A 9528-nucleotide genomic window follows, 5' to 3' on the forward strand; every position below is an offset into this window, starting at 1 on the left:
ACTCACCCATTAATACATCCAATCATCCATCCACTCATCTTAAAATGAAGTGCTGCAAATCATACAACGAGTGTTGTACATCATTATGACGAGAGATCAGGGGTGGGGCGGGATGTAGCCCAGTGGTAAAGCGCTCGCTTGATGCGCATTCCGTTTAGGATATACCACCGTCGGTGGGCCTATTGGGCTATTTCTCGTTCCAACCAGTGCACTACGACTGGTATATCAAAGGCCTTGGTATGTGCTATCCTGTGTGAAATTCTGCATGTAAAATACTTCTGTGTCGTTAAAAAAACAAAAAAACTTGTTTGATTATGACGAGTGTTATACATCATTATGACGAGTGTTATACATCATTATGACGAGTTTTATACATCATTATGACGAGTGTTATACATCATTATGACGAGTGTTATACATCATTATGACGAGTTTTGTTTTCTCAACACCATGTTCGTTAATGTGTTGAGCGCGTCGTTAAATAAAAAATGTCCTTCCTTCCTTCCTTCCTTCCTTCCATGTTCGTTATTTAACACACAAGTTCAATAGTGTGTCATCGTCTACATACAATATACAATATAACAGAAGATTAAATTTTGTTTTTGTTTAACGACACCACAAGAGCACATTGATTTATTGGCTATTGGATGTGAAACATTTGGTAATTTTGACATATAGTCTTAGAGAGGAAACCCGCTACATTTTTCCATTAGTAGCAAGGGATCTTTTATATGCACCATCCCACAGACAGGATAGCACATACCACGGCATTAGATATACCAGTCGTGATGCACTGGCTGGAACGAGAAATAGTCCAATAGGCCCAGCGACGGAGATGGATCCCAGATCGACCGCACATCAAGCGAAGCGCTTTACCACTGGGCTACGCACCGCCCAATAATAGAAGATAACGGCCGTGTGCTAATATGAAGCAGTAAACACAGGAAATGCGTATTTTAATAAAATGCAAATCAAGCATTTTGTAGCTTCTTATTATAATATAATTATGCTGACCAGGCTGCTACTTGCTATCCAAACTTAAATTAGTTCATGGTATTGTGCCTATTTTGAAATTCAAATGAGGCGATTTGTACTTCATTATGAAAGTAGGATATGCTGATTAAGATAATATCCTTCAGCAAAGCCTCTGTGCTTAAACTATTTTCCACCATACATGATAATAAAATAAATGTTGGTATCACATAAATTCTGAAAGGTTAAATCAATAATATCTTAAGACACTGTCGCACTATGATATGACTATAAACTGTTAAAACAGCCGGCGCCGTGGCTCCTGTATTTCAGTGAGTTTCAAGACGGATGCGTAATATTCACACCGGGAGATTACTTGATATTCGTTTCAAGTTAGTACGTATTTATTTGCATTATTTTGTAGATTCTCTGGACTATAATGAAACAAAAGTAGTATTAGTAATATTATTATATTTAACAACACCTGTACACGGCTATTTTGTATGTTACATATGGATTGGGTTTTTTTTTTATACTGTGTCTAGAGAATGCAAGTTAAGAAACCTGCCAACACCACATAAGTTACTCTTACCGAACAGCAACAAGGGATATCACAGACATACTGTTTACTTCAAAGGATCTCACAGACAGGGCAGTACATACCACGAACTCACGGGATCTCATAGACAGGGCAGTACATACCACGAACTTCACAGGATCTCATAGACAGGGCAGTACATACCACGGACTTCACAGTATCTCATAGACAGGGCAGTACATACCACGGACTTCACAGGATCTCATAGACAGGGCAGTACATATCACGAACTCACGGGATCTCATAGACAGGGTAGTACATACTACGGACTTAACGGGATCTCATAGACAAGGCATTACATACCACGGACTTCAAGGGATCTCATAGACAGGGCAGTACATACCACGGACTCACGGGATCTCATAGACAGGGCAGTACATACCACGAACTTCACAGGATCTCATAGACAGGGCAGTACATACCACGAACTCACGGGATCTCATACAGGGCAGTACATACCACAGACTTCACGGGATCTCATAGACAGGGCATTACATACTACGGACTTCACGGGATCTCATAGGCAGGGCAGTACATACCACGGACTTCAATGATCTCATAGACAGGGCAGTACACACCACGGACTCACGGGATCTCATAGACAGGGCAGTACATACCACGGATTTCACGGGATCTCATAGACAGGGCAGTACATACCACAGACTTCACGGGATCTCATAGACTGGGCAGTACATACCACGGACTGCAAGGGATCTCATAGACAGGGCAGTACATACCACGGATTTCACGGGATCTCATAGACAGGGCAGTACATACCACAGACTTCACGGGATCTCATAGACTGGGCAGTACATACCACGGACTGCAAGGGATCTCATAGACAGGGCAGTACATACCACGGATTTCAAGGGATCTCATAGATAGGGCAGTACATACCTCGGACTTGAAGTGATCTCATATACAGGGCAGTACATACCACGAACTTCACTGGATCTCATAGACAGGGCAGTACATACCACGGATTTCAAGGGATCTCATATACAGGGCAATACATACCACGGACTATAGACAGGGCAGTACATACCACGAACTTCAAGGGATCTCATAGACAGGGCAGTATATACCACGGACTCACGGGATCTCATAGATAGGGCAGTACATACCACGGACTTCACGGGATCTCATAGACAGGGCAGTACATACCACATACTTCAAGAGATCTCATAGACAGGGCTGTACATACCACGGACTTCAAGAGATCTCATAGACAGGGCAGTATATACCACGGACTCACGGGATCTCATAGATAGGGCAGTACATACCACGGACTTCACGGGATCTCATAGACAGGGCAGTACATACCACATACTTCAAGAGATCTCATAGACAGGGCTGTACATACCACGGACTTCAAGAGATCTCATAGACAGGGCAGTACATACCACGGACTCACGGGATCTCATAGACAGGGCAGTACATACCACGGACTTCAAGGGATCTCATAGACAGGGCAGTATATACCACGGAATTCACGGGATCTCATAGACAGGGCAGTACATACCACGGACTCACGGGATCTCATAGACAGGGCAGTACATACCATGGACTTCACGGTATTTCATAGACAAGGCTACATACCATGAACTTTGAAGTATCAGTAGTGAGAGACTGCTTGAGGTTGATCGATTCTACACCCCATCGCATCTCGGGTGAGCGCTGTACTGCGCCGGTTTTATACGTGTCTGGTTTTTGGCGCGGTGCGGGCGCCAAATACGGAAGGAGAACGCATATCATGGCTCATGTGAATCGCTACTATTGATAGCCATAGAGATATGTTTTCGTGTGTCCGTTTTCCGCGCCCGTCACGCGCTAAAATATCGCGCACGTGGAAAAAAGGCCACTACGGACTTGAATCTATCTGAGGAACGAATTGGTGACATTTCAGGTTTGAGGTCTGTCAACGGAGTTCAGTCGATGTCCGAGTGTTAAACTCGAACGCAGTTCGTCTCTACGTGTAACGTATATGTAGGCGGGTATAATTTAGCAAATACGTGTCCTTTCCTTATACCCTCTGAGGTCATCGTTTATTAAATTAAACCACGATTGTCTCTTGTGAATGGATGGATGGATGGATGGATGAATCGGTCGATCAGTAGGTGGCTAGGTGGGTATATAGGTGGATGGATGGATGAATGAATAGGTTTTATGTGGATGAATGAATGGATGGATGAATATGTCAAAAATGCAGTTTTCACTGCACTTTATTTTTGCATTTACCATAGTTTGACACCCAGTGGCGGGGTGTCGTTAAACATCTATTCTATTCTATTCTATTCTATTTTTCACTAACCCACAAATGTTTGTTCATTATATATTTTGCGATAGTGAAATACAGAAATTCTTTTCATTTATAGGCCTTGTCATTTTCATTTTATTTATAGTTTTTTTTTTCTTATAACCAATTACGGATCAAGTACACTGTCCTGGAAACTCACCTCAGCTGTCTGAACGATCTGTCCACGACAGTGGGTTAGTGGTTAGATGTTAAATGTTAGTGAGAGAAAAGTCGGTTGGAGCCAGTACCGAGAAACGAACCCCTGTACCTTCCAGCGTTAAATCCGATGGCTTAAACATTTCAGCACCGAGGCCGTTTGGAATAGAGAAAGAACCCGCTTATTAATTAATCAGATTAGATCACAGCTCGGCCATAATGAGCGGAGTCTATTCCTGGAATCGCGCGTGGTGTCACGCCAAGATGACAATGGATTCACTGCAATGGAAGATCACGTAGTTATGGTGAAAATGACGTCACAGACAATGCTTCGCTAGGGGTCATACTGCTTGAACTGACATACATCACTAATCACAGCTTTGGTAAGGTCATACTAATGCCAACAAGAGAAAGTTTAGCTATTTGTGAATGTTAAATATTATTGATGAATGTTAAACCACAATAAAGCTGGGTTATGTTTTTTCCACACTCGTTCAAGACGTTTATTGTTTGCTAAAAACGGTACAGACTATGACTGTTTTGTGTTCTATAATTTTGACATTATTTTACAATATTCACAAACATGCATGCAACTTGTAATCCGATATGAAATAGACAGCTATTATACTAAATAACTCATTTGCAAAAGAAAATCAAATAATATCTTCTACAGTAAAATAACAACAACATTCACAAATCTGTTCACATGTATGCCTAACGTTTTATTTGTTGATTTTGTTGTTGTATTTGGAGAACATCATCTTATATGCAGTCCAGATCAATGCTACATATCAATGCAGTTCTTCATAACATTGCTACTCTGAAGTATTCGTTGGCCGTGGTATGTACTGTCATGTTTATGCGAAAGTACAATTGAAATATCTCATGTGTGGCAACAGAGAGAGAAAAAAAGAAGTGTTTTATTTAACGACGCACTCAACACATTTTATTTACGGTTATATGGCATCAGACATATGGTTAAGGACCACACAGATTTTTTTTAGAGGAAACCCGCTGTCGCCACGTAGGCTACACTTTTACGACAGGCAGCAAGAGTTCTTTTATTTGCGCTTCCCACAGGCAGGATAGCACAAACCATGGCCTTTGTTGAACCAGTTATGGATCACTGGTCGGTGGAAGTGGTTTACACCTACCCATTGAGCCTTGCGGAGCACTCACTCAGGGTTTGGAGTCGGTATCTGGATTAAAAATCCCATGCCTCGAGAGAGAGAGGGGAGAGAGGGGGATACAGGGAGATAGAAAGAAAGAGAGAACAAGAAAGAAAGAGAGAAAGACAGACATACAGAGAGAAATGGGAGGGAGGGAGATGGGGAGGGAGAGAGAGAGGGAGGGAGGAAGAGAGGGAAGAATAGAAGAAGAAGAGAGAGAGAGAGAGAGAGAGAGAGAGAGAGAGAGAGAGAGAGAGATAGAGAGAGGGGGAGAGGGGGATACAGGGAGATAGAAAGAAAGAGAGAACAAGAAAGAAAGAGAGAAAGACAGACATACAGAGAGAAATGGGAGGGAGGGAGATGGGGAGGGAGAGAGGGAGGGAGGAAGAGAGGGAAGAAGAAGAAGAGAGAGAGAGAGAGAGAGAGAGAGAGAGAGAGAGAGAGAGAGAGAGAGGGGGGGGGGGGGGGTATAAGTGGGAGAAGGCGTTGTCACCACATACGCCACTTGTACCGAAATCACATCAATAAATCTTTCATAAGTATTTTCCAGAAAGCAGAACACTACACACCACGGCTAAGCACAGTAATACGAAAAAACAAAACAGAAAAGAAAATAGATAGCCGAAAGGTGGTTCGTTCGCACCGTCAAACCCCCTCTGGTGCCGGTGAGACACCTGCCGCTGTCTAGCCTCGCAGTAGGAAATCTCACGACCATACCATCGCCTGTCGCACCTGGACGTCATACAGGCAATTGGAAGAATCGGAGAAATCGCTCGCTGATTATATCCAAATGATAACCGTCCATTACAGAGCAAGAAAACAATAGTGCGTGCCTGGGAACCTGGCGTGACCGCAGGAACCGAAAGTTAGGGATATCATTGTCCCAAAACCGTAATTTATTTCACACATGTTTAGGATTTCCAGCTCCACGCATGTTCAAACGAATCCACAAAAGGTCAGAATCTGACAACGAAAAAAGGTATATCCTCTAATTTAGAAGTTTCGCGCATGCTATTATATAGAAACCTTATGTTTTAAATCACAAACGCTGACATTTTTATTCTCCACCAGCTACCTTTTCGTGTAATAAAATTATCATAATGAAGCAGTAAAACGAATTCGAATCCACGGTGTTTAAGTGCTTCAATAATCTCTCATTGTATTGGAAATGTTGGATTTGTATTCAGATATACTGTCGAATTGAAACCGTATATTCTAAATCAAACGCAGGGACACATTAATGCACGGATGGGCAACTGCGTGTGTGATAAACTCGACTGCTCACACAAAGGTAATGCGCCGGTGAGAGAGAACGTTTGTCGTAAAGCGGGCTGTGAGAGAGAAGGGTTGTCGTAAAGCGGGCGGTGTGACCAAACACCGTGGCTGACCGCTGCCATAAAGACATCAAAGTAATGGTCTGACGCAGATCTCCACTCCGGACAACAGATGGGTCGTTCTCAGAGATGCCTACAAACGACTTGTAATTTCTCTCTGATACCACGTCAAGATACGTGTCACTATTTGATATATCCTGGCCACCAGGATATTAAAGGGAATATAGCCAATTTTTGTGGATTTAGAGTCCTTGTCCGTTTAATATTTGGCAAATAATTCATGACAGAATTGATTGCGGGGCTTACATCTCATGATACGACAAATGGCGCATATGATTGTTGTCGTTTAACTCGACTCTAGGACTGACACGATCTTGAAAATGAAACTAATGATCACATAATATTTAGAATTTCAGACTAGTTATTTTTGTGTTAAGTATTTTGAAACAAAATATTGGTTTAAAGTGTTTTGTATAAAAAAAAATTGTTTTGTTTAACAACACCACTAGAGCACATCGATTAATTAATCATCGACTATAGGATGTCAAACATTTGGTAATTCTGACTCGTAGTCAATAGAGGAAACTCGCTACATTTTCCTAATGCAGCAAAGGATTTTTTATGTGCACTATCCCACAGATAAAAAAGCACATGTACTTCCCTGTCTGTGGGATGGTGCATATAAAAGATCCCTTGTTGCTAATCTAAAAGAGTAACCCATGAAGTGGCGACAGCGAGTTTCCTCTCTCGATATCTGTGTGGTCCTTACCCATATGTCTGACGCCATACAATCGTAAATAAAACTGTGTTGAGTGCCTCGTTAAATAAAACATTTCCTTCCTTCCATACCACGACCTTTGGGCAGTTGTGGTGCACTGGTTGGAACGAGAAAAAAACCAATTAGTTGACGGATCCACTGAGATGGTTCGATCCTGCGACGCAAGCACCTCAGGCGAGCGCTCAGCCGACTGAGCTAAATTCCAACCTATAGTTGTTTGTATGTGCTTGCAAATCGCCATGGCAACCATCAGTGTGTATCTCGTGTAATAGGTACAAATGCAGGGGTGGAAATAACGCCATTCCGACAGGTTTATGCTGGTCAACATCACCATGGGCCGGTCGATTTGTTTTGGACCGATGGTCTCCAGCAGGAACTGCAGCCAATTTCAACCCCTGTATTGGTTAAACACATTGTTACTGGATTTAAGACGACATTATTTTCAACTCATAATATAAACAATAATATAATAATAATAATTCGTGACCAATTACAAGATAATTCTTGTGTAAGTCAAGGCATAGGCGAATAGCTACATCCATCTCCATTTACATCAAAGCGTTTTCCTTTCAGTTTGAAAAATTCAAACCGATTCCACGAAATAGATTCCCATAGGCACGTGGTAACCGAAACCATGCTCTCTACGTCCTTGGTTTAAAATGATTTCTCGAGAAATATAAAATCAAACGGCGAATTTCAGTCCAGCAGTCTGACCCTGATTAATACAGCCTTGGTCTCTTTCATCCAGGTTTAGTCATCTCTGTATACTTCACAGATGTTCTGGACAAAACGTGTTTAGTTATCAGAGACCGTGAGATTGACTGTACTTGTCGAACGACATTCAGTTAGTACGACTAGAAAAACACAATTGCTGTAAACAAGCTGTTTATCGAGAAATGTCTTTCTTTTTAAAATCTGTTTTAAAAGACTGAATTAAAGCAAACAATTATCTGTATTTTATTTAACGACACCCTAATGCATTATTCAGCAGCTGTCAGGTGTCAGATCTGGCAATATACTGTCTGTAGAATAATTGTACGCCCTTTTCCGCAGTGAGCTACATACAATATCTACTGTAGAACAAAAGAGTACGCCCTTCTATGCAATGAGCTAAATATATTGACTAATGAATAACAATGAGCTAAATATATTGTCTAACAAATAACAATACGCCCTTCTATGCAATGAGCTAAATATATTGTCTAACGAATAACAATACGCCCTTCTATGCAATGACTAAATATATTGTCTAACGAATAACAATACGCCCTTCTATGCAAAGAGCTAAATATATTGTCTAACGAATAACAATACGCCCTTCTTTGCAATGAGCTAAATATATTGTCTAACGAATAACGATACGCCCTTGTATGCAGTGAGCTAAATATATTGTCTAACGAATAACAATACGCCCTTCTATGCAATGAGCTAAATACATTGTCTTAAAAATAATAATAAAATTCGAATCAGTTTATTTATCAATGCCGTATAAATGAGTTCTGCCACGTATTATGGTCTATTTATACAATCAAAATATAACAATGACATGCAACTGAATTTACTAGAAAGTCATTTTTTACAATACGTTTTTTGGCTTCTAAATTTAATTTTATATTCTATATAAAAATACACCTTCCTTCTACCCAGTGAGCTAAAAAAACTCAACACATTTTATTTACGGTTATATGGCGTCAGACATATGGTTAAGGTCCACACAAATTTTGAGAGGAAACCCGCTGTCGCCACTTCATGGGCTACTCTTTCCGATTAGCAGCAAGGGATCTTTTATTTGCTCTTCCCAGAGGCAGGATAGCACAAACCAGGGCCTCTGTTGAACCAGTTATGGATCACTGGTCGGTGCAAGTGGTTTACACCTACCCACTAAGGCTTGCGGAGCACTATCTCAGGGTTTGGAGTCGGTATCTGGATTAAAAATCCCATGCCTCGACTGGGATCCGAACCCAGCACCTACCAGCCTGTTGACCGATGGCCTAACCACGACGCCACCGAGGAAGGTAACCAAAGAAAGAAGTGTTTTATTTAACGACGCACTCAACACATTTTATTTACGGTTATATGGCGTCAGACATATGGTTAAGGACCACACAGATTTTGAGAGGAAACCCGCTGTCGCCACTACATGGGCTACTCTTCCGATTGGCAGCAAGGGATCTTTTATTTGCGCTTCCCACAGGCAGGATAGCACAAACCATGGCCTTTGTTGA

This window comes from Gigantopelta aegis, chromosome 6 (genome assembly GCF_016097555.1).
Source record: "Gigantopelta aegis isolate Gae_Host chromosome 6, Gae_host_genome, whole genome shotgun sequence".
Taxonomy (NCBI): domain Eukaryota; kingdom Metazoa; phylum Mollusca; class Gastropoda; order Neomphalida; family Peltospiridae; genus Gigantopelta; species Gigantopelta aegis.